A 12,273-nucleotide genomic window follows, 5' to 3' on the forward strand; every position below is an offset into this window, starting at 1 on the left:
AAAAAGTAGACAACAGTTCATGCCATTAAGTTTCTGCCAAGGGAGCTTGAAGAGCTGAATTATAACTACAAATATGTTGTTGTTAAAATTCCAGACAAAGAATCCCAAGTACTTGAGACTTGACAATAATAGATTTAGTTACATGAAATGAAATATTAACTTGAGTTCCCAAATCATCGACATAAATATATACATTATACAAAGAGGAGAAAGACCAATTGGGTTTAATAGTTAATACTAACCCATTCACAACAAGGACAAGGGTACATGTCCAATGGGTCCATAGAGCTTGCTGGCTAAAATTAAAAACTGAAACCCTCGAGTAATTGTAAAATAAATAAAATGGATGAAACAAATGATGTTCATAAAAGGTCCAATTTTTCTTTTTGTAGAAGAGAGGGCAATGATAAAAGTTTTCGGAATCAGAATGATTACAGAATATATTGAATATCATATAAATTACTAAACTTCCATAAAAACAGGTCGCATTGCATATAAATTAAGGGAGAATTTGCATTCAGCAGAAAAACTAACACAGATGCATACATGCATATGAAAACATATCACCTGATATGTATAAATTACAATGAAAACTAAAGATGAAAAAAAAGGGCAGATCTCATGAGAATGCAGACATACACATGCATATAGACTGAATTCCTTGGATAAATCAGATAAGAAGCATCAAATGTTTTTACTTTCACTCAACTTTGCCTATTGTTTCATTATAGTCACAAAACATCAATTTATCTCATGAAAATAACTGAACTTTGAATTCCACAAAAGTCGTTGTCATAAATTTCTGACAAAATCTAAGCCAAAAAACTGGCATGCTGTTACTTTGATCATGGATCAAGCAACATATCAACTCCATTATGTTATGTCGGTAACAGAAACACTATAATGGTCTATAAACAACAACAACAACTTATAGTTTGGGCTGTTTATGTTGCTCATTTAGTATTAGAGAAGCTTACATGGTATCCTGTAGACTCTTGATCCTTTATTATATCTATGAGGATTTAGATAACACACAGAAACAGTTAGACAAATACCATATGAAAATTGTTTAGAATAAAAACATAGGGACTAAGCAGCTTCCTTTATTATATCTATGAGGATTTAGATCTATCAGGGATCTAAAGACAAAAGAACAATGATTCATCAGAAGTAAATTCTAGATTGAATAATTTCCAATTTAAATGGTTCCTTTCACTATGAGAATCCATATTAAAGGACGGTCCGGTGCACTATGCGTCCCTGCTAAGCGAGGGTCCGGGGAAGGGTCCCACCACAAGGGTGTACTAGAGGCAAGCCTTCCCTATGACTCGAACCCGTGACCTCTCGGCCACATGATAACAACGTGTACCGTTGCGCCAAGGCTCGCCCTCCACTATGAGAATCCATTGGAGAATCCATATGATAGATGAAAAAGAGATCAGAACCAGAACAAGGTACAGCATCAAGTGGACAGGAGGATCAATCTGTTCTACCCTCAATTAGTGCCTACACAACCAAATTAATTTAGTTCAATATACAAAACTGATGACTAGTTGATAAACAATTATTTTATTTGAATTTGACAAGAATTGTCACAGAAGTGTGTGTATATAACACAGTTCACCATTATAAAATTAGATAAAAAAAAGTCCATTATATTTATATTACCCTGCAAAATGAATTACTAAATTACGATTAAAAATACTAATACACCAGTATCTCTATTCAAACAATGCGTTCATTATACCAGAGATCTATTCACATTGACATTCTCAACCAATACAATGTTTTAACAATTAAGCGAAATTATCAACATTCATATGGAAATTCCTACCAATTTTCCCAAAAAAAATAGAAAGAATATATATATATATATAAACGCCAACCTGCTAGAGCCGAGATAGAAGTTAGAGGGAGTATCGAGGTATGAAGCCTTCGCCATTTTCCGCAGGGAGCAACCACAGCAGTTCGTCTTTCGCCTTGGATGAGAGAGAAGATGGAAGATGAAGTATAGAAATCCGAACCTGCTGAAACCCGAGAGGAAGGTAGACCGGAGAGGACCGGGTCGAAAGATACAGTCGCCATTCATAAAGTCAAATTCTGTGCAGATACAAGGATAATTCTTTCAAAAAATGTCCATTTAAAAAATAACATCAATACAAATGTTAGGTTAAAATTTTTTCTCTCTGTAATGCTGACTTTTAGTCTGATATAGTTAAAGAAACCATTGAATAAAACACTGGTTTCGTTTTTGTTTAGAACCCGATGTGAGAAACACCGGGTTCATTATTCTTGGAGCTGCTGTAGCTTTTGCTGCAGCAGCCAATCAAGTCTGACACCGGTGAATCAATCACCAGTGTCAGTCTCAATAATAGAAAATAAATAGGCTCAACAGTCTCTCTCCAACGCCAAGGTAGCTTCAACCTGCAGTGAAATAAAACAAAGGTATTGCTAAATACCGCCCCTAACTTCCGGTTCACCGCACTGTTTTGACCATTATACCCTTGCCACTTTTTTCCCCTAAAACCTTCAAAACTCTCTCTAGTTTTCTCTCCCGAGCACAAATCCCGGATTTGAAAAAAATGGATCAAAACATTCCCGAAGACAATGAGTTCGAACACGAGGTAATATTACGAGAATTAAAAACGTTATTTAGCATTTTTTTATTTTTTTTTATTTGGTTTTTGCCTGGGCGGGTGGCGATTACCACCCGTTCATTAGGCCGAACGGATGAACTACCCGTTCGGCCTAAGGAACGGATGGTAATCGCCACCCGCTCCACCCATGGAACGGGTGGTACGCGCCACCCGTTCCACCTTTGGAACGGGCAGTATGTGCTGCCCGTTTCCACCTATGGTGAAACGGGTAGCCTGCCCGTTCAGGCCAATATGGGCAGAAATTGCCCCGAATTAATTTTGAACGGGAGAAATAGCCCCGAAGTATTTTTTTTTATAATTTTAATGTCAATTTTTCGTATATTCAGGTACCGATAGAAGATTGGAACCCCGATAACATTGATTATAGTTCGCGTTTCATAACGGATACCGTTTTCCCCTCCAGTCAGGATGTTATTGATTGGGCAAAAAAAATAGCTATTCAGAATGGGTTTGAGCTTGTAATATCTTCGCACAAAAATGGGGGAAAACAAAAGTTGTTGCGCTGTTCACGGGGTGAACGATATAGAGGTGTTGTGAAAAATGATGAAGATCCTGCAATTAGGAAAAGTAAAACTAAAGCGTGCCGCTGTAAATTTCAGATTAAAGCCTATCAACATACAGACCTTTCGGGATAGGGGATAAAGGCTAAGGCTGGGTTAACTGGAATGCATAACCATACAATGCGTATGTATCCAGAGGGAAGTCGGCAAATGAGCGGACTCAGTATCGCATCTAAACAAATTGTGCGTGATATGTCTTCAGCTCAAGCAAAGCCTTGTGCTATTTTAGCAGCAGTTAAAGAAAAACGCCCAGAGGACAACTCAGTAATTAAACACATATATAATTACAGGGACAAAATGAGGAGGGACGCGTTTGAAGGTAGAGACCTGGCTAGTCAATTCTACCATATTGCTGTGGAGAACAAATATGTCCATTACACACAGTCTGATTCAGGTGTGATAACGCATGTGTTCATGGCACATCCAGAGTCAGTTGATATGTTTAGGACTTACCACTGGTACATCGGCATTGATTCAACGTACAAAACAAACAAGTACAAAATGTCGTTTGTTGAGATTGTTGGGATGACGCCATGCAATAATAATTTCAAGATAGCGTATGCTATTGTTAAAGATGAGACCGAAAGGAGCTATCGTTGGATTTTGCAAAGGCTGAAGATTTTGCTTGGGGATGATCTGAACCCGACCGTTGTTGTTAGTGACAGAGAGCTTGGGTTATTAAAGCCGATACAAGAAGTTTTTCCACAAGCAGCGCACTTGCTATGCACTTGGCATATAAATAAGGATGTGGAAGATCGTGTGTATAGAATCATTGGAGATAAAGGTCTTGCCTCTAAATTTAAGAATGGCAAATGGAGAACAATATTAGAATCATTAACCATTGAGGAGTACGAGACCAATCTTATGATGATGAAGGAAAAGATGAGCAGGTTCAAAGGAGTTATCTCGTATGTTGAGGAGACATGGTTGGTGCATAAGGAGAAGTTTGTTGTTGCTTGGACAAAGGAGTTTCTACATTTTGGTAACACAACTACTTATCGAGTGGAGAGCGAACATGCTAGTCTAAAGCAATGGCTCAATACGGCAACTGGGTCCCTTGACACGGTATGGCAGAAGGTTCACAAGCAGATTGAATCACAAGCAACCAATATAAGGTATTTGCAATTTTTTCTACTGCGATTTTGGAATTTGCATTTAGGGTTGTATCATTTCACTAACTAATAATAATTTTGTCTTCGTATCAGGTACATGCTTGAACAGTCCCCGCTTCGTCAAGCAGTCACTTTCACCGGAAGCCCATTAAGCCAACTTGTATTCAAAGTCTCTCATTATTGTCTGCAGTTGTTGAATCAAGAGTTAGAGCGTATGAGAGGGTTGAGCTATGAAGTGTACATGCGTTGCGGTTGTGTATTGAGAACATCGCATCAGATACCATGTGCATGTGAGCTAAAACGAGCTTGTGATCTGGAACAAATGATCAGTTCTGAGAGTGTTCACGTGTTTTGGAGAACACTTTTAATCAATCATGGTCACACTGATGAAAATGACGGGCGTAATGATCTGAACGAGGAGCAGCGATATTTTAAGTCCTTAGTGGACCAAGTCTCTAAAGCCGACCCATCCGTAATGCGTAATATTTCAATGTTTATCCATGATCAACTACACCCTGATCAAGCTCAGTACACCGAACCCGATGTCCAAATTAACGTGCGGGGGCGACCTAAGGTGAGCAAATCCACAAAACGTATGCCGAGTTCTTGGGAATATAATGAAACTCGTCGTGGACGGGCTCGTTCTACTAGGTCATTTAGGAGTCATGGTAGAAGTGGCAGAATTAGCTCGTCATCCTCGGTACATAATGCTGCCTCATCAGGTAAATTATATCTGATAAACCTAACTTTTTTTATAACTGTTTTGCAATATAGAGTTGTTTTACACTAATATACATGAATGCAGATGGAAAAACGTATCATGGTTCTGAATTCGTACATTCCGATAAAATAGTTGGCATAATTAAACCATACGTCGAATCATACTACGACGTTGTAGGTGATGGAAATTGTGGTTTCCGTACGGTAGCAACTTACATTTTTGGTGACGAAGAAGCGTGGCAGACAGTTAGGCATCACATTCGAAATGAAGTAATTGCTAACTGTTGTTTGTATCAAAGAGTGTTTGTTGATACTGTTGATGCATCTCTTCGTAGAGTAAGTTGGGACGGTGTAGGTTGTACGCCGGATTATTAGATGACCGTTTGGGATGACTTGTGGCCGGTTGCTACCATGTACAATTCTGCTATCATGTTATTTGGCTTCTCAGGTGGGGACACATTAGCGTTGTGTGGTACTATCTTACCATTGTATGCCGCATCGACTGCTACAAGACCATCACGTGAGATTTGTATAGCTCATTTAGGGAATCACTGCCAGCACTACATACGTTTAAATTTATCGCCTAACTTTTCGGTGCCCCCTATAGTACACTGGTGGTTTGTGCACCAAGGCCAAAGCGTTGTAGGATGGGAGCGCTTCTATCAGGATAGGGTGACACAGTGGACCAGATTGGCCCAACTTAGGGGATATTAGTGGTTGATATTCTGTAATGTTACAGGTGAATTCTGATGAATTATGTGTGGTTCTGTAATGTTACAGGTGAATTCTGATGAATTATGTGTGGTTCTGTAATGTTACAGGTGAATTCTGATGAATTATGTGGTTCTATAATGTTACAGGTGAATTCTGATGAATTATGTGTGGTTCTGTAATGTTACAGGTGAATTCTGATGAATTATGTGTGGTTCTGTAATGTTACAGGTGAATTCTGATGAATTATGTGTGGTTCTGTAATGTTACAGGTGAATTCTGATGAATTATGTGTGGTTCTGTAATGTTACAGGTGAATTCTGATGAATTATGTGTGGTTCTGTAATGTTACAGGTGAATTCTGATCAATTATGTGTGGTTCTGTAATGTTACAGGTGAATTCTGATCAATTATGTGTGGTTCTGTAATGTTACAGGTGAATTCTGATGAATTATGTGTGGTTCTGTAATGTTACAGGTGAATTCTGATGAATTATATGTGGTTCTGTAATGTTACAGGTGAATTCTGATCAATTATGTGTGGTTCTGTAATGTTACAGGTGAATTCTGATGAATTATGTGTGGTTCTGTAATGTTACAGGTGAATTCTGATGAATTATGTGTGGTTCTGTAATGTTACAGGTGAATTCTGATGAATTATGTGTGGTTCTGTAATGTTATAGGTGAATTCCAACGGCTATATCCCAACGTCTATATTCCAACGTCTATATTCGAACATGTGGTATTCCAACGGCTATATTCCAACGTCTATATTCCAACGTCTATATTCCAACGACTATATTCTCCATCTATAAAATTAAACATTCTTGCTACTTCAGTTATCCACATTTACTCTTTAAATTCCAATCAACGAAAACTCTCAAACATAAATGGCTTCATCTGATTTTACCAACGAGTTCCCTAATTTTCCTCCCGAGAAAAGCATAGTATCAACTTTGAATAAGTCTGATTGCACGACGAAGATGCTTGATTACCAATACTACGCAATCCGTGTATATGGAGAGACATTTGTGAGTCCAACAATGTTCCATCCTGAAACTCCATTTATGTTTTGCTTCAAGCTTCCGTCTGCTGGTGAGTTTCCAATATACTCACTACACATGCTGTGGTTCTTATGTTATATGTATTACATGCCTTTTGAATTTGCTCTAGAGGAATGGTTGAACAATTTGAATGAAGGAAATATTCCTAGTTATATTCAAACATTTCTGAAGTGGTTTATGCCTATTGATGACTGGAAAGCTATGTTCGCCAGACTACTGCGTGATAATCAGAGGGGAATTATCCCTAAAAAAAATTTCAACTCCATCATCTTTTTAAGATGGACAGAGTCTGAAATTTCTCATGAGGTTCATCGAACTTATCCTTACTCGATCGTGAAAAATTAGGATCGCTATAAATTAGAGGTTCGAGTACTACAGAGTATCAGCGCTTCAAAGAACGATTACCTGCCAGGACGAGCTTGGCCAAGAAATAGAGGAAATGCTCCATGGAACATTTTTCCTGTGGAATATGAGACGAATATTGCAGAGGAGAAAGAGATATACCTTGCAATACAGTCAGGTGTACCAGCGACATCTTCACCAAACATTCAGGTGTACGAAGAAGATAGTGACTAATGTCTTTTTTTTTCCGGTTTATGTCGTTGTAATGTATTTTTTCAGTTTATGTCGTTGTAATGTATTTTTACAGTTTATGCCGTTTATGTCGTTCTAATGTATTCTTAAATTTGCATTAATAACAAAACGTACCACAAAAAAAAAACCAAATTCTGTCATAATAGTACTAAAATATCAATCCACCAAATTCAGTCAAAATAGTACTAAATTACTTCAAAATACAGTCATAACTCACTTGGCCAAATGCCAAGCACCCATAATCTGCTCTAACGACTACCTATATACAATCGTAGCATCCTCGTCCAGATGACTCATGTGATCCAACACAGTTTCACCCCAGCCAGATAATCGACTAACCCACTGTAAAAAGTAAGGAACAAAAAACAAGGTTAATATCACTTCACATTTCAGTAAATATCATTTCACATTACTAGACCAGTCAAGAAAAACCAAAAATAACTTACAATCTCACTGTTCGAGCGAGTATAAATAGCCGGTCCGGGTGCAACAATCTCCGGAAGTAGACGAGGGTGTGAATGACGGGTGTACCAATGCATGTACTGATCCTCACAATCTGATGGAGTATGTGCTGGAGTGAATACAGACAGTATAAGGACGGACGACTGGGGAAAAGAGTCCCAAATACCCTGCACCATCACAGCTGGCACCTCCACACGATACTTCAAACTGGTCCACGGGCGAACAGCCTTAGAAGGCTGCAATATCGGTCTAGGAATGGTCTGCACATGTCCAAGCTGTCGAAGGCATCGCCCCGGCATGTACGGCTCGATCACATCCCGATACCGTATCCATCCAGAATATAGAGTCCTCGGGGTCTCAGTAATGGCATCAGGGCCATACGGCATCCACATGACCTATAGATGTATAAAATTACATTAACACATACAAGTAATACAAATTTGTTTTAATTGAACAGTATTTATAATTATATAGCAAGTATACCTCATCTGCTGTCAACACATCAAGCCGGGCACGAAATGCTCTCAGCCGCTCATCGCTCTTCTCCATCGATATAGATGGCCACAACGAAGCCCTAGGAAGATCCGGGTCAACTGTAACTGCCTCTCGATGTGGCCTAAAGCAAGGAAAATACTCGTAAATCCAGGACTGGAGCAATGTCATACAACCCGTCATCTGCCCGCAATCTCCTCTGGTAGCAATACCAAGATGACGGTATAGATATGCTAGTGCAGCTGATCCCCAAGAAAGTCCAACGGCTCCAGCCGCCGAGTCCTGCACCTCTAACAGACAAGAAGGTCGGATGCGGTCACCACTCTTGTCTACGAACAAGGTGGAACCGAGCATCAGCCACGTCCAAGCTATAGCCTGGGTCTCAGGAATCCGATCACCTCCACAGTGCTCTATGACGGAAGCGGCTCGTATACCACCAGAAGCATAATGACGGGCATCTAACTGAACCTGAGTCATCCCAAACAAATCCATCACGCACTCCTTAAGCTCATCAACAGTCGCATCAGCAGTCACCATGGCACCATCTACGGGGATGCGCAATATCTCCCACACATCATGCATCAAAATGGTCATCTCGCCAAATGGCATGTGAAATGATGATGTGTCTGGCTGCCACCGCTCTACAAATGCCGTGATCAGAGCAGCATCTATGTGACTGTGCATAATACCAGGTAAATGGAACAAGCCAGATGACTCGATACGCGACTGAATCGTCCTGGAAGAACCACTGTACCATAATCTCAGCTTCGTGCAATACCCTGATCTGGTATGACACCTAAGGACGCCCCTATCCTGACCGGCCCATATAGCACATGCAATATGTCCCAAAAAGCTCGGGATCATAGCACCATCAAATGGACCCCCGGGGACGGGGTCCTTCACAACCCAGTCATCCTCTACACTCCTCGATCGCTTGCTGCTACCTGAAATTACAGCAAACGGTTTACAGTATATTTTTCAATAATCACGATTAACACAAATACAAATAAACACATTTTTTAATTTCTCTTACCAGAAGAAGATGCTGCGGTAGAAGAAAATCGTCCGTCTCGACCCCTCGTCACGACGCCACGATCTATGGGGATAGTATCAGCACTAGGACGATGCATAGAAGCATCCCCGTCCATGTCTATATCAGCCGCCTCATCCTGTCCCTCAGCACGCTCCGCCTGTGCAGCATGTGCCCTCCGGGCGTCCGCCATGAACCGCTGCTGCTCCGCCCGGTCCCGCCGAGCAGATGCAGTAACAGGACGTGAAGACGTGCGTCTAGGGTCAGCTCCCTCCTGATCCTGTAATATTATTTATTTAGTATATTCAATTTAACATAATTTTTTTTTATATATGTTTGAGTCTGCCTACGCCCGGTCCGTACAATTTTTAAAAAAAAATTCAAAATTTGCCCCTTTTTGGCCTGGGTGGGTGGTTTACACCACCTGCCCTATGGTCCAAACGGGTGCGACGCACCAGTCGGCCTTAGGGCCGACGAGCGATCCACCGCATGGTGGATCGCATGCGCCGCGCGTTCCACCTTACGGTGGAGCGCGTGCGCCGTGCGATCCACCATACGGTGGATCGCTCGACCCGCTCCATCTCCACCTACGGTGGAACGCATAGTTCATGCGTTCCACCGTAGGTGGAGATGGTGCGGGTCGCCCGCCTACGTCAAATTCTGGGATTTTAATCCCGAATTTCAGCCCGATTACTCACGATTTTGATAATTTTTTTATGAAAATACTTACCGTAATACCCATGTATCCTTTGCCGATGCCTCCTCTTCGTGCCATCTCGTTTTTGGTCGGTTTTTTTTAGAATGGAAAATAAGTTGAGAGGATTTGGAATATTCAAAACTTATGTTTGAAATAATGAGAAGGGCAAAAGGGTCAATACAGGGCGGTGAACCGGAATTTTAGTGCGGTATATAGTCGCCCACTAAAACAATGGAGAAGAGAAAGTAGGAAATGTAGTGTGTTGACTAAAAAAACTCAAGCTTTTGCTCTTACTTAAATAATTACTTTCTTTTTCATTGTAGACCCTAAATTTTACACGGTAAATTATATTCATAACACTAAATTTTATCCATTTTAATATTGTGGTCTCTGAATTTTAACTTTTAACAGTATAGTCATTTAACTTTACATTTTTTTAATACCGATCTGCAGTGGCAACTCAATAAAATGACCGTTAACGACTTCAAAATAAAAACATTCAAGAATTAAAGTTGTTCAGAACGACATTTACCATGAAACCACATTTTTTATTTTTCAAAATCACCTTTATGATATACTATATACAAGCTTTTACCATTTTATAGGAAAAGTAAAAAAAAAAAGTTGTGATTCATCAATTTGCAACGTTGATGTGATTTAAAAGTTTGTATAATAAGGATCCTTATTTTGTTGAATTTACAAACTCATTTATTCCGTTAAAAATTGTTATAAGGATTTTTTAACCAAAAACGGAGCGATTTGAAGCAACTAAACATACTGACTTTGTAAATTACCGAAAATATAAAATTTGACTTTGCAAATTGACTAAACTACAAGTATTATTTGACCGAGAAGTTGACTCACAAATCTTTTAATTACAAATTCCACAAAGCACATACTCTATTTGAAAACTTTTAAACTACGAGTAACTATCCTTGTAAATCGGTCAAATCATATGTGTTATTTCTATACTTTCCTCTATTTTATATGATTATATATATTATAAATAATGTAAAAAAATGATAGTCGTATCAAATGCGTCGTGTTCGGGTTGAGTTTGCGGATGAGAAGCGTGCGACTGAAGTAACTAAAGTGCACACTCTTCTCTCAATTAACATGGAGCAATGTAAAGAACCTTAGAGGATTAGTTGGAAGTCTCCTAATATCGATTGGATTAAAGTTAACACCGACGGGACTAGCAAAGGTAATCCTGTATGACGAATTTCACAAGTTCTCAACGTCTGGGTCATCACGAGTGTGGTGCACCTTCTATAGGCCTTTTTGTCATGGACCGTTGCAGGTGGTCCATGAGGAGAGTGATTCCTATATGGTTTTCTGGTTTTCTTTTTCCTTGGTTTTGTTCGGGCATCTATGCCTTCCTTCTCCATCAAAAAAAATCAAATTAGTCGTGTCAAAAAGATTTTCTTTATAAATCGTATTGTCATGTCAGAAATTGATAGCTCTAATTGGAGGGTTATTAACCTTCCAATTGTGACAGGTCACCATTCCTAAATACTCTTCAACCAAAACATTTTTCCAATAAAAAAACCTTCTCTAGTACTTGAACAAGTACACAATGTTTTGATATCATCACGTATCATATAATATTTTATTTTGTTGTTTTTTGTGTTAATAATATTTATTAATATTATATTATTAAAATTTTTTAGTAGACACAGGAAAGAAAAACAAACAAACAAAGAAAACTAACCCGGGATTAGCCTAGGAAGGCTAACCCCAATCCTATCTTCTAGAAGAAGAGACGAAAGAAAGATAGGAGGATTTGAAAGGGTAGAAACACCTAACAGCCCCTCATGCCCAGCTGCCGCCAAGCGATCCGCAACCCGGTTCTGTTCCCTGTAGATGTGGCTGAACTTTAAGAACTCAAAGGAAGGGCGAAGTCTTGAAATAGCTTTGATAAGATTTTGATTGTTGAGACAAATAGCTTGGTTATTAGAAATCCTGTTGATAGCCTCCATGTTATCCGATTCCACAGATAACCTCTTTACACCCAGGCTAATGACAAGCTTGATACCTAAGAGAATACCCCAAAGTTCTGCCGAAAAGGAAGAACCCATCCCCAGGTTCTGGGTAAACCCAGCCAGCCAGGCGCCACCTGCATCACGAAGAACTCCTCCGGCCGCAATCTTGCCATTGCTAAGGCAGGAGCCATCC

The sequence above is a fragment of the Euphorbia lathyris genome, chromosome 8 (assembly GCF_963576675.1).
Source record: "Euphorbia lathyris chromosome 8, ddEupLath1.1, whole genome shotgun sequence".
NCBI classification, from domain to species: domain Eukaryota; kingdom Viridiplantae; phylum Streptophyta; class Magnoliopsida; order Malpighiales; family Euphorbiaceae; genus Euphorbia; species Euphorbia lathyris.